The sequence below is a fragment of the Medicago sativa genome, chromosome 6, assembly GCF_051527215.1.
Source record: "Medicago sativa cultivar Bolivia chromosome 6, Bolivia_mono, whole genome shotgun sequence".
In the NCBI taxonomy this organism is placed as follows: Eukaryota; Viridiplantae; Streptophyta; class Magnoliopsida; order Fabales; family Fabaceae; genus Medicago; species Medicago sativa.
In genome coordinates, this window is record NC_140754.1 from 90853718 (window position 1) to 90880323 (window position 26606).

The 26606-nt window shown below is 32.3% G+C and overlaps 2 long non-coding RNA genes across 3 annotated transcripts; one reads left to right on the forward strand and one right to left on the reverse strand.

Annotated features, from left to right (window-relative positions):
- The first annotated feature begins 251 nt into the window (after nt 1–251).
- LOC146918144 (uncharacterized) lies at nt 252–2318 on the forward strand. The gene is made up of 2 exons (XR_015016022.1): nt 252–811; nt 1628–2318. It is a non-coding gene; the product is annotated as an uncharacterized LOC146918144 (long non-coding RNA).
- A 7070-nt stretch (nt 2319–9388) lies between these two features.
- On the reverse strand, nt 9389–11085 carry LOC146918145 (uncharacterized). 2 transcript variants are annotated; one of them, XR_015016024.1, is made up of 3 exons: nt 10233–11085; nt 10022–10159; nt 9389–9837 (listed from the first exon to the last, which is right to left on the reverse strand). It is a non-coding gene; the product is annotated as an uncharacterized LOC146918145 (long non-coding RNA). The 2 variants fall into 2 exon arrangements; XR_015016023.1 differs by having other exon boundaries at nt 10022–11085.
- Nucleotides 11086–26606: the final 15521 nt, after the last annotated feature.

Below are 26606 nucleotides of genomic sequence, written 5' to 3' on the forward strand. Positions count from 1 at the left end.
TATGCTTTGGAGACGGAATTTTTTTTGTGCTGGTATCACATGTTTGGGACGGATATTAGAGGTCAGAGACGGAATATTCCGTGTCTAATCGGAGACAGAATACAAATTCCGTCTCTAATAAGCTTAGCGACCACGGATTCAACGACAGAACTGGTTCCGTCTCTGATTCCGTCTCTAAATGATTTAGTGACGGAAATTTTGTATTTTAGAGACGGATTTTGCCTGTCTCCAATTTCAATTTTTCTAGTAGTGATTTTCCCGAAGTCTGAACAAACAGGGGTTAAGGAAATCACTCGTGTGCAGATGGTTGCTTGTCCTTCTCTAAGGTGGGAGAGCTTAAATTTCAAAGATTTAGCGCCTGGAGCATGGGAGCATCTGCTGCTTTGTGCTAAATTCATGGAATTCCTACCAAACAAGAGGAAAAAGAAGGGTGATATATTCCTTCTATCATTTTTGCCACCCTAACAGTGGTCCAGGCGTCAAGCTTAATGACGTAAAAGAAAACGCTTGATGGGAGGCAACCCATCATGTTTTCTAATTTCGTTTATTTGGCTGGTATTTCTTTTCAAAAATAAAAAAATATGTTTGTGATTGCTGCTAGTGTTATGAATTATGTATTCCCCTATGTTTTGTAATTGCATCTGCACTTGTTTATTATTAATGAATTTGCTTTTTTCTTGAATTTTACCAGTTTAGTAGCATTTGTTCTTCAATGGTTTATCAAAAGTTCAAGGAGGTAGAGCTTGCATGAGGTTCCTTTGTTGAAGTGTACGGCAGTGTGAATTTTGACAACTTCCATAAACCTCATCTAGTAAGTTCCAAAGCCAAATCTTTGTTTTTCAATTTTCACAAAATATGAGTGTTCCATGCTAATACTATTTCTGGGACTTGTGAATTTTCTTTATGTAAATTGGTTACGTTACTTACACACTAAGGCAAAGTGCTTGTACCTTGAGCCTTTGAAGCCTACCTGTTGCATTGAATTTTTCCCATTTTTAAGCCAAACTTTGAGCTAATAGGTTAGACCCCGTTGTTTCGGTGACAAACCATATTACAAGCCTAGAGACCTTAAGATTATTAACCATGTTTTGTTGGAGTTAGGTATTGTTATGTGTTTGCAAAAGTATAAGTTTGGGGTTGCTTATGGGACATCAACATTCTAAGTTTGGGGTGAGGGATATAGAGAACATGAGTAAATAGATCACATTGTCTCAATTCAAAAATGAAAAAAAAAATATTTATAAAGAAAAAAAAAAGTTTCAACTAGTTGATACACAAAAATATAGATATCAACTCAAAAAAAAAAAATTGAGAAATAAACTGAGACATATCTTGTAAATTTAGTGATTCGAAATCTCTGTGGTGTTCTCTAACTCTCAGATTTGTGCATATAATGTGAAGTGGTGGGTTATCATTGTCAAAGTAAGTAGGAAATGCTTAACTCCAATTTGTTATTTTAAGCCTACTTCCCAAATAATCCCACCTGTGACCTTAGCCCCGTTACACCAAGTCCTTAAAGTGTGTAATGTAATGTAACTTTGACTGATGTTTAGAAGCTTTTCAAGTTTTGGTAATATAGTGATTAGTGTGTCGACTGTGTGTGCCTGTTCAATGATGTTGCGTGAAGTTGTGGAGTGAATGTTTTGGCAAGCAAGTTAGCCCACTAATGCTAACTAGAAGATGAACTTTTGATATTACCATTACTGAGGTAAATGCTATTTTACTGTTAATTTTCATTTTAAAGTAAGTTCCTTGAGGACAAGTAACGATGTAAGTTTGGGGTTGTGATGACACTAGGTCATATAACATATTTTGTTATTGATTTCTATGTAATTTTAGTAGAGTTCAGGTGATTATGCATGAGTTTTTGAGCTACAGAAGGTGTATTTCACATGTACAAGCAAAGGAGACATCGTACTACGATTTCTGGGCATCATACTACGATTTTGGATGTTTTGGAGTCATTTTGTTACTGGAAAAATCGTACTACGACGCTTTCCATCATACTACGATGTAAAAAGTAGATCTGCATCGTACTACGACGAAAAAGCGAAATTTTGGGAAGGAAACTGACTTTTGGAGCAGGAAGACATGGAGAGAAGGTTGGAGACCATCAAAACTCATATCCGGTAACCAATTTCATGTAATGAATCCTTCTTTCATATTAGTTATTTATGCTTTAGCCATGAATAACTAGATCCTTTGTGATTTGGTCAAGAGATGATTCTGTTCTAGCTCATGTTTATGTAACCTGTAACTCTTAATCTTTATGAATGTTATTCTAGTTTATTCAGTATAAATTGTTCTTAATGCTTTTATGATTCTGACCCAATATAATTGATTCTAGAGTTTATATGACTACTGACACTAGCGTGTAACTCTGACATATTTATACTGTTCAATCTAACGGACAATCTAGGGATGGAGCGTTGTTAGGTTGTGATAATTAAATTAACGGACTTAAAACCTTTGATAATTATAGGTTCACCTAAGGGATTAGGGAATTATAATTATAAAAGAGGGCTTAGGATCAAGGGATTGACCTAAGCTATTTTGTTAATTTGTCTTGAACTGAATATCATTCGTAAAATTAAGAAACAGGTTGTTAATGAGTGATGAACAGATGAATTGATTGACCAAGTAATCTCTCCATATTATTTCTTAAACCAATTTATCCTTAACCATTTTATTTGCATTTGCAAACCAAATCAACTGCCTAGGGCACCCCCCTATTTACATACATCCTTAATAATAACGTTACTACCGAGTAGAAGTTGAAACAGTCCCTGTGGATACGAATCTTATAAATTTTATTACTTCGATATATTTTTAGTACACTTGCTAAAAGTCTATCAGAACTCACTGAGACATTATGTCTCATCCCAATCCTTATTTGTTTCAGATAAGCAGGATGTTTATGCATGCTCGGAGCCGGATGGATATTACTTCAAGGGTTCGTTCGTAAAGCTACAGGACGTTATGGACGACAAGGATGTATTTTTTTTTATGTATGGATGAGTTGTGTTGTATTATTATTTATACGAACGTAACCTGATGTAAATATTATTCATTCGAAGTTTTTAATTGTTGTATATGTTAATGTATCCAGTACTAATATTAACGCACGTGCCAGACTTTCTAGATACGTCTGGTATGGGTGTTACAGATGGTTAATCCACCACTTCGATATTGTATATCTAAAACAGAAAAGCATTCTAACTTGTTTCTTACATTACATGCTTTGAATCACTTGGAGTGAAAAATCTGAAAATGAAAGCATTGGTAGTATGCTTTGAATACATACTATCAATGTAGAGTGGAAAAACACCAAATTGACATAAGTTCTATAGTAAAAAAATTGGTTCAAATAGATTATCAATACCAGGGGAATCGAAAAAAAAAGGAATGACGAAATCTAGGTAGTTATAGTATGAGACAAAATTGTTAATAAAACCATAAATTTCAGGCCCTATTTATTTCTACTAAAACTGACATGTGACAAATACTTCGTATCATAATTCATTATCATATTGGTACGTGCTGAACTAAGAAAATAAGACATGCTAAGAATATTGTACCCCAATCACTAACATCGTGTACAATCACTATAACCAGAAAGAGACAAGATCACTATAATTATCTTTATGAAGAATTCAATTTCAATAGCAAAGAAGTAATCATGATTGACAGAAGCTCTTACCAGTTCAATTATGTTCTTCAAATTTGTCTCCTCCAGTGGGACTGACTACAAGCACTGCATACATACATTTACCACTGAATCTTTTTTTGATTCACATTTACAATTCTAAACAAAAAAGATTTGGAGATAAAATTGGGTAGCTAAGCTGAACGATTTTGATACTCACAGTTAGAACAAAAATTTGATTAATTTGATTAATGTAGATAGATAGATGATGCATGAGTGAGTGAGTGTTCACTGATTGATTCCTTCCTTAATTTTGGAGTGAGTATTGTATTGTTTTATCTTGGTTTTCGGGTGTCAAACATTGATTACGTTTGAACCTTTCTAACCGGTGATATCTTATTTTTTCTTGGGAAGGGAAAAAGTAAGCAAAACCCTTGAGAATCGAGGTCCGGGAGTTGTTTTCGCTATGGGAAGGTGTTAGGCACCCATAACGACTATAGTATCCTATAGGAACCGTCTTTAATTTCTACGCGCGCGCTCTATTTTTAAATGCTATTTTGAAGAGTGATGTTAAACCTAAGAGTTTTCTAAATGAAGAATTGGAGGGAGAAGAATGTTTTTGAATTTTTATTTTATTTGAATTGAAGGAATTTTGTTCCTTGCCTACGTACCCGTTTAAGGGATCAAATCCACCGTAGTTCTCTTCCAAAAATGTTTTTGTTTTCGTTGGTTGATTTTAAGTTTGAAAATGGGAAGAATGAGAAAGAGGCCTCAAGGGCGTGAGATTATGAAATTGTGAGGTTGAATTAGTCTTTTACAAAATATGGTCTAAGTATGATTATTTTTCATTGAAATTTGATTAAGAAAACAAAAGGGAAAATACAATGGGGTTTTGATCCCAAGGTTTGTTTTGAAAATGATTTGAGTGAAATTTGTTCAAGTTTTTTTTGGAAAATTGATTTTTTTCTAAGTATAAAGCCTAAACATTCATCTAAACATACAATCCTAAACATACATCTAAACATGCATATCCTAGCCATACATCTAAACCTATCTATGTGATGTGTGTGCATGTGTCGGTGCTTGTGTCGGTGTACATCGTTAGAGTCCATTGTCCTTTACATCATTGGCCTAGATACATTCTATGGTCTTGCAAGAAATTTAAATTGCATAAAAGTAAAATATTACAAGATTCCTAAGTGTTACATTCTAACTTTTGCATGAAATTGAAAGCTTGAAGTGTAAGAAATAAGATGGATATGGAATGAAATGGGAATGCTTATGGAAAAATATGAGACATGAAATGAAATGGTTAGTAACACATGGTGATATTAGAAGAAATAAAACAAGAGGAATACTATAACACAAAGCATAGAAAATAACCAAAAATAAAGGCAAAGTGAGTGCAAAATATGACTAAAATTTGCTCATAAAATGTAAGAGCCATGCAACCTATCATTCTCACATTCTAACACATTTTTTAAAGGTTTAGAATCAGGTTTTAGGATGGGAATTAAGGCAACATGATCAACTTGACATTTTAAGGCAAACTTAAGCATATTTACATTATTTATTTATACAAGTAACTTGTAAACTAAGTAATCAACCAAGATTCACACTCATGCAACAATTTCACACACAAGCAATAGCAATGAGCTCACAAATTTCAAGCAACATACACCACAATCAAACATCAAGAGCTTATAATGGAGTTAGACAATTTTTACAAGACTTTTCATGTGAAAACAAAAGATAATGCAAGAAAATGTGATGATACTTTTCAACAAAATTTTCCAGTACACAAAATGCATAGAAGAGCCACAAAAATGACAAGAAACATCATGAAAATTTTTAGGATTTTTAAGGGATGTTTAGAGGACTTTTAGACTCAAAACGTGCAAGAAAATCACCAATCTTTAACAAAGAATAGTAAAAACTACATATATCTTTTTTATCAGATTTTATTGTGTAAAAGTGTCATGAAAACATCAAAAACATTATCAAGAATCCAAGGAAATTTATTTGGAATTTTTGAAGAAATTTTGAATGAACAAAGGGCGTAAAAACAAAGTCCAGTGGTGCAGATAGCAAGAAAAAATCAAAAAAACGAAGGATCCAGTAGAAAGGGACCCAGGCCCAAGGTTCTTGATGGATCTTGGATCCTCCAACAGCCTCAGGGGCGTTGGATTGATCCAACTCCTAAGAAACCCTAAATCCAAAGGCCAGGAACGCAAGGCGCATGGTAAGCTCAAAGAGACGCACGCAAGGAACAAATCAGGACCACACATCTAAACAGATTGCAAGATCAACGGTTGATATAATATCCAGGAGTGAACCAGACCGGTTCACATGAACCAATCCGGTTCACACCTGTATAAAAGCAAGTGTGACTTGTCCAAATCATTTCAAACCCTAATTCCTCTTTCTTCTTCTCAGACTCTCTCGTTCTCTCATGGCTTCTTTCATGGTTCCTTTCACTCGTTCTTCTCACAACACACATGGATTCAAGTCGTAAGTCACAAATAAACCATGAATCAGCATAGCTTGTACAAAACGTTTCGATTTCGTTGATTTTTGTTCAAACTGTTTCGATCTTGATACTTTTTTGAAGAAAATTGTTCGAAACGCTTCGATCTGGATGTTTCTTGAAAGAAATCGTTCGCAACGTTTCATTCTACACTGATTCGAACAGGTTTGGTTTTGAAACTTTACGGTCTTTAGGGTTTTCAACTCTTTTCCTAATTTTTTTGAAATTAAACCCTAATTCGTCATATTTTCCTTCACTGATGATGATTTGAACTTAGGTTTATGAAATAAACGGTGAATCTTGGACATTTTACGTTTCTAGGGTTTCGTCCGAACTTTTTCGAATCTTTTTCAAACTCTTTCTTCGATTCACCGTTTATCTTTGATTTCAAACCTTCGATGATGATTATGAGCAAAAACGAGAAGGTTTTTCTTGAATATACCTGGATTTGTTTGGAGATTCGAACGAAAGATCCTTGAGCAAGCTTCTGCTTCTTCTGGTAAGCTTCGGAACCGAAAATAAATCGGTGTTTTGATTTTCTTCTTCTTCGAACTGATTTGATTCTTGCTTCGATCCTCTTCTTCTCACTTTCTCCGAACTGTGATCGCACAATTTCTTTGAAATTGTGCTTGAATTGCAGTTTTCTCAATTCGATGATGAAGATTCGCACGTGAATCTCTGAGAATTGCAGTGAATTCACTTCAATTTGTTTCAATCCTTGGTTCTGGAATTCTAGGGTTCTTCATTTGTGTTCTTCGTGTTCTTGAGAAACGGTTATGATTTGATCTGTTTGGGAGAAGAGAGAGAAATAATTTCGTGTTTGTGATGACTTTTTCTGAGTTGTGTGATTCTGAGTGGCATGGCAATGATTGGGGCCTTTTATAGGCTGCCAAGTGTACCACTGGACCAATGAGAACTTGACACCTGGACTTGAACTCTAACTGATTCGGCTTTGGACTGTTTCTGGACTTTGGGACCTTTTTTGCAATTTTGAGAACTTAAGGGACTGATCTGCAAAACAAATGAACTAAAAAAAATGACCTGGACAAAAAGGACCATTTTGCAATATTTGGAACTTTTGGGACCAAAATGTAATTGACCAAAAAAAAAAAGAACCTGAAACAAAAATTGACAAGGACTTAAAACAAAATGACACAAGGACCAAAATGCAAATTTTAGGAATTAGAGGACTAAAGTGCAAAAAATAAAATAAAAAAATAAAATTGAATTTAAAATTGGTAAAATTGACTAAACGTAAAGTGAAACAATTAAAATTGACAAAACGGACTAAAACGAACCAATGGCCTAAATGAGGTACTTTAAAGTAACCTCTCTCTGCCGAAATTTCGTGTGAAATGACCAAAATGCCCCTGGGGCTAAAACGACTGAAAATGACTCAGATGCAAATTTTAAAATGGATTTTTAACAGGAAATCAAAGCAAGAGTTTACAAACAAAATTAAAAGACTCAGAGACAATCTTTTAGAGTTTAAACAGGGGTTTGACACATGAAAAGACCAAAATGCCCCTAGGGGCAAAACTGACTAAAAATGACTCCAAATGCAATTTTTGAAATGGATTCTGACATAGAATTGAAATAAGGACTTATTCTAACTACTTTGAAGGGACTCAAACAAATCTTTACAGATTGAAAGAAATTTTGACATAGGAAATGACCAAAATGCCCTTCTATGTGAATTTTGCAAGTAATATTGAAATGAAATGCAGAGAAAGATGCAATTGATCATAGACAGTTCAAATGACTTATAATGCAAGAAAAGAAGAATTGAATAAGTATTTTTAGGTCCAAAATTAGGGTATAACATGTATATGTTACGCTTTAATTCCGAAGAAGCTTTCATCAAGTTTCTTAAAGACATAGTAACTAAATTTGTTAACTATATATATTCGGTCATGCGATGATAAAAATTGATTGTGTGAATTGATTTGTGAAATTTTGTTATAGTGATTTTGGTTTTGACACTTAGTTGATTTATAAATTGGTGTATAAAAATTAATTCAGGAATCAAAATCAATTTTATTCAAAAGCAACCAAACATGTTAAGACAATTCTATACATCCAAATTTCACTTAGTGAAAATTGTAAACTCTTAGAATTTTTTTTTTTTTTTTTATATATATAGCAACTATTTAAATTGCTACCTATAAAAAACTGCAGTGTACATATAATTGGGATGAATATTCCTCCTTTTTCAGGATTACTGCAAAAGATATGAATTACAGCAAAGGACTCAGGCACTTACTAGAGAGAACATGTGAGACACTTATGCCTATATATAAGTGAAATAAATGTGTGTGTGAGATAGATAGACCTTCCTGAAACTTGTTGGATTTGGAATTGGATTAGTATTTCCTTTAGATATTGGATTAGTAACCTTTTGCATGAGTTTAGACTTGAAACTTTGGTTTTCTCTTCAGGCATATGTAGTATACTGCAACAAGTCCCACATCGAGTATGTGTTAAAACAGCCATGAAGGTTTACCTATAAAATAAGAGTGTATATCGCTTATAAACTCATAGTTGGGGACCCAATCTTATAATGTTGTTGTCTCCAAGATTTAATTGTTTTATAACATGTCATTGTTGTGGTCAATGTTGGGTTTTACAAGTGATTGCATTTTTAAATAAATGTCTTGTAAAGCTCAACATGCACAACAATGACTATATATAATTAAACCAACTTAATATTTTTTTTTTAATTTTATATCTTTTGCACCTTTTAAAAGGGGGAAAGATGGGAACGGGGAAGGTAAAATCCATCCCCACCTCCGCCCATTACTATGCCAATATTAAATTAGTTTTTTTTAAGAAAGGTTACACTCAGATTAAAAATTCAGATTTACAACTAACAATTTAACAATACTCAATTGGTTCAATCATTTATATAAAGGGAAATGTTAATTTGTGCCCTAAGGGCACAAGTTAATGATTCAAATATAGAAAATAATTTAATGGAATGTGTGCATTGCATTTAATATTTAACTTTTTAATCATTTAAATGCACAAAATTTTAGAGAAGGTTTCTTTTAGATTTCATACAAATGGTTGCCTGAGAATCATTTCATTGTAGGAGTGGAAGTTGTAGATCCTATATGATTTGGATCATCTGGAGGAAGGGCAGATGTTGAACCTGATACATGATGTATCACCTTATTGAATCGTATCGTATGATATCGAGAATTGCAGTAGCTAACTAATGCTCTCAAAATTAATACTGTTTTGAGCATAATCTACCTCATATCATTTTGCTGGAATAAAGTCTAATGATATTTTCTTAAGCAAGAGAAGGCAATCATACTTCAATTTTTTTTATATGGTCATGCGAGCCCTTGGCCTTGTAGCCTATGAACTTTTCTTACCGTCGGATGCTTGGATTCACCCATTTTTTCACATCACGAAGCTCAAGCTGTATCATGGAACTGCGCCTACTCAGATTCCTCCGCTCTTTTCTTCAGCAGACGAGGATCAATCTTGAACCCCGACTGTTCTAGGTAACCGTGTTCTGTGTTCCAAGCAAGGAAGACGATATCAGTTGCTGATCCAGTGGAGTGGGTTGTTAGCAGAAGATCACTGTTAGACGAGATATGCTTTCATACGAGAATGTGAGTCTACACACAAAAAGTGTCCATCCCACGAATGGTCACTGTTAGCAGAAGATCACTGTTAAACATCATAAACTGAATTACACCATGTAAACCTATAGCCCTATTTGACTCAATAAACACTATATTTTTAAATTACTTCCCAATTGTAATCTATACATACTATAATCTATGGTTGTCTGGTCGAGAGAACAACGATTGTTTTGAGAATATTAATTAAATTACCTGTTATATATTGTGACTGTTTGAGAAAGTGATCGATGAATTGATTGAGCAGCTACCAAGAGGATTCCAATTGATGAGCTCTCAAGAGGATTGATCGATTATGTTTGTTTTTCAACTGTTCCGTCTTCTTCTTCAGGTCTGAGTGAGGCAAGCGAACATGTTCAAAGAATTCAACAGAAAAGAAGTAAGCATAATTGACAGAAGCTCATACCAGTTCAATTACGTTCTTCTTAGCTTCTGTCCTTCAAATTTTGTCTCCTCCAAAGGGACAGACTACAAGCCCTGCATAGATATCAGAAAGAAAATATTATTATCACGACTTATCGCCAATGTTAATATTCAATTGAGTGTGTCTCACCATGAACTCCACAATCTCTTACAGTATTAGATTGTAATAAGTAAACAGTGCAAGTTATTGGAGTACATAATGAAGAAGAAACAAGAAGAAGAAATGTCAATTCTCAAAAAACTTTAAGAACACCTTCAACTTGTTCTCATTTTCAAGTTTTCCTGAACTCAACCCTTCATTATTCATCTTGGCCACAAACAACATCAACCGGAGATTACAAATAATTACACCTAATCATGTGGAATATAAACCAAGGGAACCAAATCATGTAAAAAAACAAGTAGCAACCTTAATAATATTGATAGTAACATCCTCAAAAATGCCTTTTTGTTCCGTTCTAAGCCATTAGTAAACCTCCCTATAATACCATCAATCCTAACACCACCCGTTTTTGCTTTTTGTTGCAATATAGCATAGCATATTTGAAAAGCTAGAACCACTATAAACACTACTATGCAATACACACCTACAATGCTAAGCCGTCCAAACCAAAGAGATTAACCAAAGGGTCTTTAATAATTGTTTACCCTAAATAATTAAGTTACTTCATAAGTGTAATCTATATGCAATCTAAAAAATGAGACATATTCTACTTACAAAATAGAATAAAAAAGACACACTCAAACTGTTCCTTTGTTCCAGCTGTTCGTTCCTTGTAATGAGATATTCTTTTCTCCAACCAATTGATGCAATGATAGAGGATAGAAACTGAAGTTTTGCACACGGAGGGACTGATTTGCACACGTAAAATCCGACTAAGCAGAACTGGGAAGGAAGAGACGTGTATACCAATATTGTAATTTAGCAGTCCCACATCGAAAGTGTAGAAACAATGCAGAGGAATATCTACTTAAAAATTAAACTGCAGTGTAGGCTACTTTTCATAAATTCAATAATTTGAGCACCCAACATTCTAGTTGTAATTAATCATTAATCATTAGCTATTGTTCGGTTGTATGAACTTGGAGATTATTGTTCGGTTGTATGAACTTGGAGATTTTAAGTTGATTTAAATTGCATTTTTTAATGCCTCTGATTTTATAGTCATTTAAAATCTTCGAGTCCCTCATCTGAATAATAACATGGATGATTGATTTTCTAGTCATGTTATGATATACTAGCTTAATCCCCATCCAATTGGTCAAATCCAACTACACCTTATAAAAAAAACAGAACACTCAAAAAATAAATGCGATGTTGATCTGTTGCTCACATGAATTTTCAACGCAATTAAGTTCGTCAACGCCCACAATTCCTATTTTTAAAAAAGTTAAACTTTAAAAGGAATCTGATTTTGTATAGCACGCCACGCAAAGACCGTCACTTTCAATTGCACAAATACATCTTAAGTAATGTTTTTCAGCTTAATACAAGACAGAACGAGTTGGCAGCGACAATTATGCTTGCACAACACAGCTTATATAAGAGACCTGCATATAAAGTCAAATGATATAGTTAACCTTTGAATCGTGTTTTCAATCCACTACCAAAGGATAAACAACTTATGCTTAAAATATATACAAGACACTCTGTAGAGACATATTTGGGTTAATAAGAATAATTGTCAAGGAATTAAAGAAAGAAAAGATTAATTTCAAACAAACAAACAAAGCTCATAACTTCAAAATTGACCTAGATATACATGTGTGAAATTTCAGAGTAGTTTGTCAAAGTATTAACCTGATCACAAACACCATTACTCAATCTAAGAAGCAATAACAAAATATACCAATTTCCCAAGCATATTTGAAGGTTCACAATCATGATTAGACCTATAACGATTACGGTATCTGTTTTTAAAACAAAAAACATGTGACCGAGTAAAGATAAGAAGTATATTCGAGTAACATCAACTCAGTACTAGCTTTATACATTATTATGTTCTTCTACTTTCACTTGTTTTACACCTCTTCTATGTTCCAATCCACAGAAGGCATGCAACAATTGAACCCATAGAATACAATCTATATTAAGAAGGTTAACCTTTTAATTTTGATGTAGTAAATATTGATATTGCGAAAGAAATTCAATTTTAGGTTGGAACTCATTGAAGAAAACAATAAGCAATGTGTTAAGAAGCAGAAAAGAAAATGGGATCAAGCGGAAACTAATGGTATCTATTCCATCACTTACCATCATTTAACGTGAGCAGAATAGTATGGATGCAGTTCATAACAAAAACGCTAAACATCATTGCAAGAGAATTCATCACGAATCCATTGCGACAAATTTTTGTGTTTGCCTAATTTCCTAATATTGAATGTTTCATAGACTTTTCCGCTATTGACGTCTTTGTGATAATCAAAAATCGAGGAGATAATCCAGTACCAACGTGTCGTTGACTTTAAGGTCAACTAGCTAAGGTTGTCTCTCTATCATAGGCAAAATCCATGCTAGACTATGTATTAATTTGTGGCCCTTATTAAGATTGGTCTGATGATTTGATCACACAAGTATGATTTGATCACACAAATCTAGTTAGGATATTAAGGTATGTGTGCAGGACGACACGAGACAGTGTTGTATCCACTTTACATGAATCCCAAATAAAGGTTTTACTTACACTAAAACATAAAATTTACAACGAACAATTTAATTGAAAGGCATTGCAATAGGTGCTATTACTTGTTATATAGTGCAATAATCAAGTGAGCAATTTCATCCAAATCACATGTTAAATAATCAAGGACCCACCTTTGTGATAATAATGCTAAGAAAAGAAGAGAATTGATAATGAAAAAGTATAAACCTCTTGAATAATAACACAAAAGCGAAGCCAATGAATAATAACAATCCAGAGTTGAAACAATCCCACATCGAAAGTGTTGAAACAATCCAGAGAAAGATTTTCCTATAACAGAGACCCTTTACATTCAATAAAACAAACCGTTTGGATTCAATATTTCCCAAAGGTTACGGTACTTCATTAGTGCTAATTTTTGGTGATTGATTTTTACAAGGTTTTGGGGATTTGGAAATTAAGTGTTTTTAACATTTAACTTTAACTTCCATTGCCTCCTAACCTTTCAAATATCAAATCACCTAAACAACCTAAATTTTTTATTTTTTTGTTTAAATCACCTATGTTGCCCAAGTCTTTGTAAGAGAAGACTTGTAAATTACTTTCTTCATTCCATGACATAAAAAATGAGAAAGATAAATTAAATAATTGAAAAAATATATAATAAAAGATAATTAAGGGTATAATAGAAAAAATAACATGAATGTATCATTTGTATTATAAAAAGATTTATATCTGAGATAATTTTTCTTCTTCAAAATGACTTATAAATTGGGACGGAGCGAATATGTTGTAACAAGTAAAAACATGATATATCATAGATTATTATGACGTTTGATTTATGTAACTCGACGTTTAGCGGCATAATGCAGTTGACCCATCATTGTAGGAACGGGCAGTGGTGGATCTACTTGGGGACCCGTGGGAGCCATGGTACCCCCCAAGTTTCCTATATATATAAAATTATGCGTCATATTTCAATAGTTTTCCTCTTGCTGCAGTGGAACGGCCCCCCTGTTTTTCATCTTCAGGTCGCGTGTTCGACTCCTTCTGCATCTTTTTATATAATATATAATATAATTCTGTTATATTTTTAATATATGGGTTAATTAAGTTTTTAGTCCCTATAAATATTCACAGTTTTGTTTTTAGTCCCTACAAAATAAAATCACACTTTTTAGTCCCTATGACATTTTCCTTAAGCATTTTAGGGACTAAAAATGCTGATGAAAAAATTTTATAAGGACTAAAAATGCTGATGGAAAATTTTATAGGGACTAAAAATGTTGATGGAAAATTTTATAGGGACTAAAAAGCGTGATTTTATTTTGTAGGGACTAAAAACAAAATTATGAATATTTATAGGGACCATTTACTTAATTAACCCTTAATATATTAATATATTTTAGCAAAAAATAGGTTCTTGGTGTGATTTGAACTGGGATCCCCACACTACATTCAAGTAAAATAACACCACTGGACCAGCTAACATTTTTACAATTTTTTAAACATGTTAATATATATCTCATAGAATTTTGGCACCCCCAACAATTTTACTCAAGATCCGCCACTGGGAACGGGCCTAGGAATTTTAACTAGCGTAGGTATCAAGTGAGAGGACTTTTATTGTGAGAGATGAGAGGCTTTTATTGTCATCGGAGGAATTGTATATTTCAGTTCCAGTTATTGTTGTGTCAAAGTGGATAACTAAGTTCCACTTCTGATGGTGAGAAGAAAAAATAGCTAGAAAGTTGTTATAAATATAGAGTTATATTGAGTTTTCTTCACCCACTACGGGGCTTGGGTAGTTGTGTGTCTTGAGAGAGTTTACAACTTTTCTGTGCAAAATCAAACACAATTTATCTAACTAACATTTGTGAAATAGAAAATGTCATTTTCACCTAACTAGGCTGTGTTAAAGGATATAATAATAATGTGATCTAAAAAATGTCATTCTATCCAAAATTTTCTCTTATCATTAAAATTAACAGCATTTCATTTTGACATATAAGATATGTATAATGTTGATATTGAATGGTTCAAAATAATTTACTCTAATGGTGCTGACTGCTGACAACTTGTAGTTTTCCATCATCTTATTTAGTCTCTTCAACTATATGAGTGCTGATAGTTTCACTATTTCTGCTAGGTCTTTGATATCCCTGAAGTCACTACTTTGGGATGTTCCTGCGTTCATAACCTTGTCGTCGTTGCATTCTCTTCCTTGTACGCCACCGTCTCTCTATTTGTGCAAGTTACATAAGTTGAAGACTTGGACCATATAATATGATAATGGTAAATACATAATGCATTTAAAATGATTTTGTTAAATGTGATAGTGTTTCATGTGCATCTAGAAAGCATCATCGTCATTGTCACTGGTGTTGAAATTCCTCTTAGACATCTTAATCTAAGGTCTAAAGAATAATATATACAAATTCTCAGCATACGAAGACCTATAAACAACAAGAAACGTTGGATCTGTTTTGAGATAAAAAGGCTAATGGGATAATGAAAAGGCTTACAGTTTCACTACTGAATGAATGGACCTAATGTAAGCATCTTCATCCAATTGGACTCACCATTGAGATGATAATAATACTAAGAAAAGAGAATTGAATTGAATTGAGAATGAAGAACAGATATCTTGGAGAAAAAAACGAGCGAGCATGTAGGAGAAAGAAGTTATACCCACCTTGTAGCACTCTTGAGTCCCACATCGATAAATACTTAAACATCACACACCAAGTTTACCTATAAAAGAATATTCGTCATACAGCATATTAGTGTAACTCTCTGGACCCAGTTACTTTGTGTTGTCCACTTTGTATATTGTTTTCTAACATAATGTTTTTTTCGAAGTAATGGGGAAAAATCTATTTTTGGAAGCCAATTAGATTTTTTCCGCAAACTTCTTAAAAAACGTTATGTTTTTAGAGACATTGCAATCTATACATAGGTAAGGTGAATAATTTTTTGCTACTACGTTACTAGACCTAATTATTATTATTTTTTGAGTAGATTAAAAATATGGGTTATGATAGAAGACACCTTTTGTGAAGGTGTCTTTTATCAAGTTACTCTATGAGCATTTGTTAAAAGACACCAACTACTTTTTATGAAGGTGTCTTTTATCAAAGTTATAACTAAAAAAGTGAAAATCACACCTTGAGGTGTGACTTGATAAAAGACACCACACTACTTTTTATGAAGGTGTCTTGTAACATAACCCTAAAAATATTTAGACGTAAATTTATAGTTAAACCATGCTTTGCCAGATTGCTCAAAAAATAAACTTATCAACCTTTGCCTTATCTTTTTTGAAAGTAATTGTATTTTTTTTGTCTTTCAAGAAGTTAAATTAGCCACTTAAACTGAACTAGTATGGAAGAGAATCAAAACTGAGACTTTAAGAAAAAGAACACACTCCCAAGTCTCAAATTAATTCCACCAAACCAACTCAAATTGGTTAGAAAGTGATGAATTTTAGAAACAAAACATGAGATCAATTCTCTGCAAATCAGAATAAAAGGTTAATTGTCAAAATTTCCTATTCCAAACAATTTAGAGACGATAAAATATCACCCACAGGCCACAAGGCATAATCCAACACACTGCAAGGCCAAATATTAGTCGCATATTACAAAATATACCCACCCTTGTTAAAAATCAATACTGCAAACACAATTTAGCATAAATGACCAATTTGAGAAAATAAAATGATTAAGAATCAATCAAGAAAATTTATTAATAACCATATCCCTACACAAGACGAATAAGAACGGAGAGATAGAAATTTCAAAACAAATACATTGTATATAACGGAACACCAAAAAAAAAAAAAACTCAAAAGCACCGATACATACTACCTACTTGAGACTATCACCTAACACCAATAAGGAAAAACTAACCACAAAAGTCAAAGACAACACCTAAATCAAATCAAAAAACTAACCACCAATAACGAAACTTATGTCAAAATTTGTATTATCAAAACTCAATGGAAAATCTACTACTTATAATCATAAGTAAATCCAAAATCAAATCCAAATTGTGTACATGTTAATATCAAATCCTTCCAAAAACGCATATATCAAACCATGCTTTACAACGTATGAAAAACTAGTGCCAAGATACATGCAATCAAATTTCAATTCTTAAATTCACTACTTTATAAATCATAGGTAAATTCAAAACCCAAATTCAAATGGACTGTATAATAATATCAAAATAATTTTCAAAACAAAGACATATTTCTTAAAAAAAAAAAAAAAACATTTTTGTCAACATCTCAAAACTTATGTCATAGTGTATGCAACCAAATCTCAACTTCAAAACCTTTGCTCAATAAATCATAGACAAGTTCAAATAGAGACCATATTAATATTCATGACCTTAAACATAAATTTCAACGACAAGAAAGATGTTCAAAGGGTGTGTTTCCCATTTTAATAAATACTTAAACATAAATTTCAACGACAAGAATATGGTGTTTAATTTAGGAAGGAATTTGGTGCCTTGAAATGAGAAAGAGAGTGAAGAGTAAGGAAGGTACAGAGGAATGAAATGCCAAAAAGGAAAAGAATATGTCGTGAGTCTCTCTGGTTTTTTTTTTTTTTTTTATTTTTCATCATTTTTTTTTTTTGGGTGTAATGTTATACAAATTTATTTATTTGCTTTTAGTGAAACGATGCGTTTCAGTAACATTTAATTATTTCCTCTTTTTCATTTATGTGACAACACAAGAGTTTGTAATTTTTTTTGCTTTGCTTGTGTATCATAAAATACACGGAATGTGGTCAAAATAAGGAAAAACTTACAACATAACCTAAGCTCCTCAAAATTAGATCCTAGAAATGTGTTGAAAATTGTTTTCATATGACTCAATGTCATCTATTATTGATCATCTCAATAATATTGTTATTAACAAGTGTAGACTCAACATATTTGAATGGGTCTATAGTTGTTGATTGTTTTTCCTATAATAAAGATCAAGTGAATCTTTGGTTGCTGCTGCCACTGATGAACAATTGAAGAGGGTGAGGGGGACTATAAGTTCATCAAAATCTGATTTGAAACATACCCTAGTGCAGTAGTTGCAAAAATTATTTGAGAAGTTAGAGATTGTGATTGAAAAGCTTTTGTCACTCAAATTGGAGAAGTTGTTTGGTTCTTATCGATTGAATGCTTCCATGGAAATATTGAAATGGTGGACTTGGACAAATTTACATGCAATTGCTATAAGAAATATCATTCTATGTCAACTGCATTAGTTAAAGAAATGGTAGTGTCGATATATACCATGCATTATAATTGAGCAATTTATCTAAAATTATGACTAATAAATCTATGGCATAGGGAAAATATTCATGCATTTAAAACTAATTATTGAGTAATATTCCTGCTGCCGTGTATATCAAGTCATTACTACATCATTCTGTTTGCTTTAGAATTGATACTATATGTTGTATCTCATAATATCACACAAACCATCTTAAAGATAAGAGGTATTTATCCTTGCATCAAAATAATTTCATTGTGATTTGGAAGAAGAGCGAATTTGAAGCTCATACATGATTTGATCATTTGGAGAAAGGGGAATAATGTCAGCTTCGGCTTTTCACCTTCAGCTGCTTATCTCAGATAAAGACCATAAACAAAGTCTGACATGAATCATCACATGCCAAACGAAGAAAAATGTTGCTCTTCTCTTAAAGCCACACCAAACGAAGCTTGCAGCAGAGATAGGAATTACTTTAAATTTGCATCGGGGACACATAGTTGATAGTAGAATATTTATGAGTGTCTAATCTTTAGTGTGATAGCATTGTTAATCACTTTACCAAATGCCAAGACAACTCACTCTATCACCCAAATGGTCAAAGTGTATGAAATAAATGTGTGTGAGAGAGATGATCTTCCCGTGAGACTTTGGTTTTTCTCTTCAGGCATAATAACAAGTCCCACATCGAGTATATGTTAAAACATGCATGAAAGTTTACCTATAAAATAAGAGTGTATATCATTTACTAACTCATAGTTGGGGACCCAATTTCATACGGTTGTTAATCCCATAATTTGACTGTTTTATAACATTCATTGTTGGGGTTGTTGTTATTGATTACAAGCGATTCCATTTTCATGTAAATGCTTGTATTGTTATGATTGACAATTGCCTCAATAATGACTGTATATAATTAAACCAATTTAAAATTTCAAACCATTTTTGTTGAGAAAGATAAAAAATTACTCTAAAGGTTCTAATTTTTTTTGACTAAATTAAATATTTGTTCCCTAAGTTCCGTTTTGGTCTCTTAGATATGTTTTCATCGATCAATTTAGTCTTATTTTGTAACAAAATTGTAGATGGTCTCGTAAATTTATTTAATTTTAAACCTTTTATCGTTTTAAAACATATGACCATTAAATCTAACAATAAACCACTAATACATCATTTTTCTTCCATTTTCTTCTACCTTCCATTTCTTCATTATCTTCATCAACGTTCAAGAAAAATAATTCCAAACAAAAAAATCCAAATACCAAAGCACTAAATCACTAAACCAGCATCTTAGTCTTAATCTCTTATCTAACTTCACTGCCATCTTCATCTTCTTCTCTTCATCACTTCCCATAGATACAAAAAACCCTGAAGACAAAAATTCCAATTTTGCCAAACTATGTCCTCCTGAGTGAATTTGATTCATTTAATTTTCTCAAACTAAACACTAATTTGTATATTTCACTGGTTTGTTCACACACTCCAATTTAACATAATGTCGTGAATGAATTTGATTTGTCTCTTCCTAACGGTTTTTTTACTCATTATCTTAATAATTGTATTTGCGAAGGAATTGTAAAGTGTAACAAGTATATAGAGAAGCTGAGCTGCGACAATGTTGGATTATGTGACATTAAGGTTTGGTCAAGTTTCTTAAAGCTTGTGTGGTACTTTAGTTGAAAACATTACTTCTTAAAGATAACAACACTTGACAATATCTCTTTTCACGTCACACGCTAGTGTTGAAAACATTTGTGTGAAACCTAAGCATCATGTCGTTCTCTCTTCTTCATGGAACCCTTCAACTTCAACACCTTGTTCACATAATGTTTCAGATAGTTACAAAATATGAAAACCAACATAACAACATGGTACTTAACATGATTAGATTCAACAAATTTGAACGAGTCTATAGTTGTAGATTGTTTTTCCTCTGATGAAGATCAAGTGATTCTTTAGTCGCTGCTATAGATGAACAATTGAAGAGTGTTAGGGAGGCTATTTCTGCAGTAAAATCTTATTTGAAACATTCCCAATTGTAGTAGTTGCAAAAATCCAAATACCGAAGCACTAAATCACTACACTGCCATCTTCATCTTCTTCTCTTCACACACTCCAATTTGACATATTGTCGTGAATGAATTTGATTTGTCTCTTGCTACCGGTTTGTTTACTCATTTTCGTAAGAACTGTATTTGCGACGGAATTGAAAAGTGAAACAAGTGAAGGGGAAAAAGGGTTGAAAAAGAAAATAATACCCAAGATTCATCATCACCTTCTCTATCAAATCAAAAAAAAAAAAAAAAACCAAAAAGGGTTTCTTATTCAGTTTTGAGAGCTTATATTGCCTAATAAAAAATAGATTTTTTTTTTTTTGAAAGAAATAATAAAAAATAGATTGAAGGGTTAGTATCTTTATTTTTGCTATTATCTATTTTGAGCAAGTACATTTATTTTTTTTATTCAAAGTTCTAAATTGAGAATTAACATATGTGTACATTTAAATTAATCAATTTAATTTACTACAAAAAAATGTCAATTATTCAACTTGTTCATCAATATAATCTACTATATCGAAAAGTTAAAAGTGATTTTTTTTTAGAAAGTTAAAAGTGATGTTTTCATATTCAATATATTTAACTCTTTTATTGATCATCACTGCTTCAAAACATTAACCCTCCTAGAAATATATGTACGAATGTTGTCCAGACGTCGAACACCAATGCGTGTTAGACATTAAGACACGCTTGGTGTCTGAGGTGTTTGTACTTCAAAGACACATAGTCATAAAATGAGAAAACTGACATAGCGGAATGGTTCTTAACATGCTTAGACCTGATAGATTTTGACTCAACGTATTTGAATTAATCCATAGGTGTAAATTGTTTTTTCTCTAACGAAAATCAAGTGATTCGTTAGTTGATTTGAAAATGATTTGACTTTTGAGAAGTTAGAGATTGTAATATAATTGGTTCCTTCAATATCGTTTCAAGAGAGTGAGTGAGTGTTCACAATTTCCTTCCTTAATTTTGGAGTGAGTGTAGTGTAGTGTTGGGCTTCAATTCCGAAGAAGCTTTCACTAGGTTTCTTAGAGACAAGAGTAACTAAATTCCCCATCATCTATGCAAAACCATCACAATAGTCATAATTGATACAAAATAAAAAATGGAATTTATTAAGTCCGATCTAAAATTCTCTTTTAATAAAAACCTTAATGTTAATATCCGATGGCTGCAACATTTATGATTCACATGAAAAAACTAACCTTACAATCTACTCCCTCCGTTTCAAAATGAGTGTCGCTTTAGCCAAAAAAATTTGTTTCAAAATGAATGTCACTTTCAGTTTTCAATGCAATAATAACTTTTTCTTTTCAATTGTACCCTTCAATTAATACTCTGCACACTACTTCCAAAGTATTACTTTGAAAACTAACCAATAGTCAATAAGGATAATTTGGTAAAATAACCATTCTCTTTCTTTTAATCATTGCATTTCTTAATATGTGTGTAAACACCTAAAACGACACTCATTTTGAAACGGAGGGAGTATAAATCAACAATTTCAAAGGGAACCTTTCTTATATAACATCTATGCGCTCAACTCAACCTAATCAAGTACTATTTACTATTTACAACAACAACTAATCAATTTAGCTAAAGAAGCATTGAAACATTCATAATGTATGTAAACTTCGGTTTAGTTATTGATGCATTTTTCTAATGCCTTTGATTTTATAGTCATTTAAAATTCCCCAGTTCCAAAGCTACAATAATAACATGGATGATTGATTTTCTAGTTATTTAGCCAAATTTGGTAAAATATAATTTTTTAATTAGTGCCTTTAGTAGTTAGGGGCGTTGAGATAAGTGGTGATGGCTTGGATTTCACTATGTTGAGCCTTTCAGTTGTATTAAGATCGTGAAAAGTAAAGAGCTTCACCAACTGCTCCGATGAAAAATTAGTGTTATGTTATGACTATGATGTACCTCTCGTGTTCTTTCTCAAGCCATTGTTAAGCAATTGAGCCTAATGTTAGTAATTCATACCACCACCACTCCAAAATTTTCAAAACCTTGCATTATTACCTGACTCCCCACTTTAGAAGTAATGATTTTAAAAATCCCTGACTAGAATGCCAGCATGAACCAGATATGAGATATCTCCATCAGACGTCTCCTGAAATTCTGACTTAGCGCTAGAGGGTTAGTCCACTAATGTGATATTGCATATCTAGAGGAAATCATTTTAACCTGTTCTGAAATAGTATCAGTCGAAACGCTTACATTGTTAAAAAATTTCGCATTCCTAACCTTCCAAATACACCGTAGACAAGCAAGTCAAATCTAATTTTGTGTCTTTCTTACCTTGGATTATTCAAGAGAAAGAACAAGATGAGAACTACTATTGTTATGCTATACTACTGTAATCCCCATCCAATTGGTCAAATCGAACCACACCTTATAAAAAACAGAACACTCAAAAATGTGCTTTTGTATAGCTCGCCAAGCAAAAACTGCTACTTTCGACGGAATGAAACCATGACATACATCTTAAGTAATAATTTTTAGCATAATATTGGACAAAACCTGTCGGCTGCAACAACTGTGCTTGTACAAAAAATCTTATATAAGAGACCTGCATATGAAGTCAAATGATATAGTTAACCTTGGAATCATGTTCTAAATCCACTACCAAAGATGAACAACTAATGCTTAAAATATATACAAAACCATCAATAGAGACATATTGGGGTTAATAAGATAAATTGACCTAGATATTCATGTGTGAAATTTTTGGGTAGTTTGTCAAAGTATTAACCTGATCACAATTCACCGTCATGATTGGACCTATATTATTTTTTTTGAAACAATGATTGGACCTATATTGATCTCTACAAGAGTATATAAACAATAATTTTTTTAAAAGAGAAAATATGAAATAAAGATAAGAAGTATATTGGAGTAATAGCCACCCATCACTAGCATTACACATTGTTAATCAAGGTTTAATCAACAAACTTGAATTGTAAAATCCGAATAGTTGCCTACATGTTCTAATCAAACATAATCTATCTAAATTGTTTGCTTTGATACTTATTTATATAGATTATTAATCAACGTACTTGAGACCCATGAAGTTTAAGGTCTTGTGCGTTTTTGTTGAACTCGCAATTAAGGTAAAGTAAAATGACAATTCCATTGTATGAAAGTTTTTCCTTTCGCATTAAGACTAACAGTAGTATTAAAACTTTACATCAAACATATGTAAAATGTAGAAATTGAGTGGTTCAAAATGACTTACGTACTCTGATCGGAATCATCATCCATAGAAGTGGTGGTAGTTTCTCCAATCCCACTAGGTCTTTGATCTTTACTGAATGCAAGTCCTAAACTGCTTGTTCAGACTTCAGAACAACAAATTTACTGGTGTTAAAGATTCAAGAAAAACCAATGAATGAAGCATAGAAAATTCTAAATTCTTCAAATTTGTCTAGTAGGGAACCAAACAATTTAGAATTTTGTCAAGTCCTAAACTGCGAATTATAAACTTACAATTTAGATGATGGTTTAATTAGTTTTAACACTGAAACGTCACATATGATATGTTAAATATATGAAAGTAATATAAGATGTGAACATTTTGATAATTTTATTATTTCTTCATTTTGTTTTTGAAAATAATTTTTTATTCATCCTTGGTCATTCTTCTTCTTCTTTAAATTTGTTTTTGTTTTGTTTGGAGAATATTCATTTGTGTGAATTAAAGTCCCTATGGCAATAAATAATATATGCGAATATTTGATTTTGAATAAATAAATTTGAAACTATATGTACACCATGGTTGTGCTTAGGATAGAAGGAATCTAATAAGTCTGAGGCCGTTACAACCGAAATGAAAATTACGGAAGGAAAAGGAATTATTGAAAGGGTGAATCACCAACTTTCATATATAGCACTTCATAAAAGATACTCCAATTTCCAAAAAAATACCTTCCCATTGAATGAGGATTTGAGGGGAGGTGATCCATTAGAGATATCCTTCTAATCCAAAATTTCTAAAGGCTGAGTCAGAAGTGAATTAGATTTAAAAATCGAAACAAAAATGTCAATAAAACTAAAAAGAATGAAAAATCTTTAACCATTCATTATCTATATGAACATAGGCTAAAATGTCGTAAAATGCTTGATATCATGGACAAACCTTTAAGCTTGACTGATCGTTTTGTTTTTTAAGTTTTATGCGGCACTAACATGTCTTCAATTTTTCATAGCAGTTTATGCAACATTTTTATTGTATTATATGGGTTCAGATTAGATCCTTACCACAAAAAAGCAACACAATGGTGATTCACATTGCTGAGATGTAACTCAGTGAAGCAAAACCTCAGAAAAATAAAAAGCTCAATCAGCACGAACAGGCACGGGTGAACATAAATCACATTACCAACAATGGAAAAGCAGATGACATCTTAGCAAGATCACTGTGAATGCAGAATGAATTGAGAAAATGCTCATGATATTTACAAACCCTAAGGTAAGAGTACGAAACCTACTCGTTTTGCTTTCAAAATAAATATTACTGACATGAACCATAAGCAAAGAGCTCAGATAAAGGCCATAAACAAAGTTTGACATGAATCATCACATGCAAGGAGTATGTAAAAGGAAAAGTTGCTTTTCTCCTGAAGCCTCACCAAACGAAGCTTGCAGCAGAGATATGAAATGGCAATCAAATAACATTAGCAGATAACAGGTCTTGAACTTCCCATTAAAAACATTTTGTATATGTAAATTAAGATTTAAAATTTAAACTCATGCAAACATGTTCATATAACCCTCTCTTTTTCTACACTTCTACAGCTTCATCTGTCTTCTTGACACACTCTAAAATTCATGGATTGGTACACACTTCTACAGTTTCTCAGGATTACCGCAAAAGATATGAATCTCTACCAGTAAAGGCGTAAAACAGAGGACTGAGGTAAAATAATTGAAACTTGAATGAATCATCTTACTAGAGAGAACATGCGAGACACTTATGCCTATATATAACAACTATTTGAATCAGAATTCTGATTTATATATGAATATTTTGACAATTCATATTTGTATAAGCATTGCTACAATTTTCTACCGATAGGAATTGCTTTAAATTTGCATTGTTAATCACTTTACCTATAGGCCACACAACTTGCTCCATCACCTGCTAACTGTCATAAAAAAATGGTACAGCTAACTAAATTATTACAGGTGACTACCACTTCAGATTTGAAAAAGTGTATGAAATAAATGTGTGTGTGAGAGATAAACCTTCCTGCTTCTTGTTGGATTTGGAATTGGATTAGTATTTCCTTTAAATATTGGAGTTTCTTCTTTTCTTGCAACCTTATGGATGAGTTTAGACTGAAAACTTTGGTTTTTCTCTTCAGGGCATGTAGTATACCACAACTAGTCCCACATCGAGTATGTGTTGAAACAGGCACGGAGGTTTACCTATAAAATAAGAGTATATATCACTTATTAATTCATTGTTGGGGACTCAATCTCATATTGTTGTTGTCCCCATGATTTGACTGTTTAATAACGGTCATTGTTGTGGTTGTTCTTTGCGATTACAAGTGATTGCATTATTATGTAAATGCTTGTATTGTAATGCAAAAGGATAACTGCAATAATGATTGTATATAATTAAACCAACTAAAAATTAAATTTTATTATATTTTTGGTACAGTCCTTAGTTTAATGCTTAATTATCTTAATTTGACTTGTTATTCTAGAGGCCCTTTATTTTTTTGGCTAAATTGAATATTTGGTCTCCTAAATTATTTATGAATTTTATTTTGGTTCCATAATTAATAGTCCCATAATGTTTTTAGGTGGGTCTAAAAACACTTAAGGAATAAGTTAGCAACATACACTCACTTGTTTTAGAAGGTTCTTTTGATCGGAAGATGTATCAAGTAAGAAGACATACTGTTCTGATGTACAAGTGGTAAAAAGTTATAAGTTATTAAAACATAGTAATTGAATCAACACATGTACGTAAATCACATGATAACACAAGTTCTTAATGATTTTTTTCTTCTGTCTAGCAAGTCATATGCCTGATCTGAATTGACTTTGATAACTGACTTGATCTTTATGTGTTCATATTGTTCATTGTATATGTGGAAGTGTTTATATTAACTCAGATATCATAATTTATGATTTAAGGTGTATGTGTATTACAGTGATGAAAATTATGTCGGATTGATGCTAATTTTTAAATTACTTCCTAATCTTTTACAATTTATTACTTGGAAGATCTTTTTTGGTTACAAAGGCTAGAAAAAACAAGGAAACAACTGAAAAACAAAAACATAAAACAAAAGGAGAACTAAAGTCTCAAATAAAAGGTTCCAGCAGCATCATTCTGGCCAAACCATGATCAA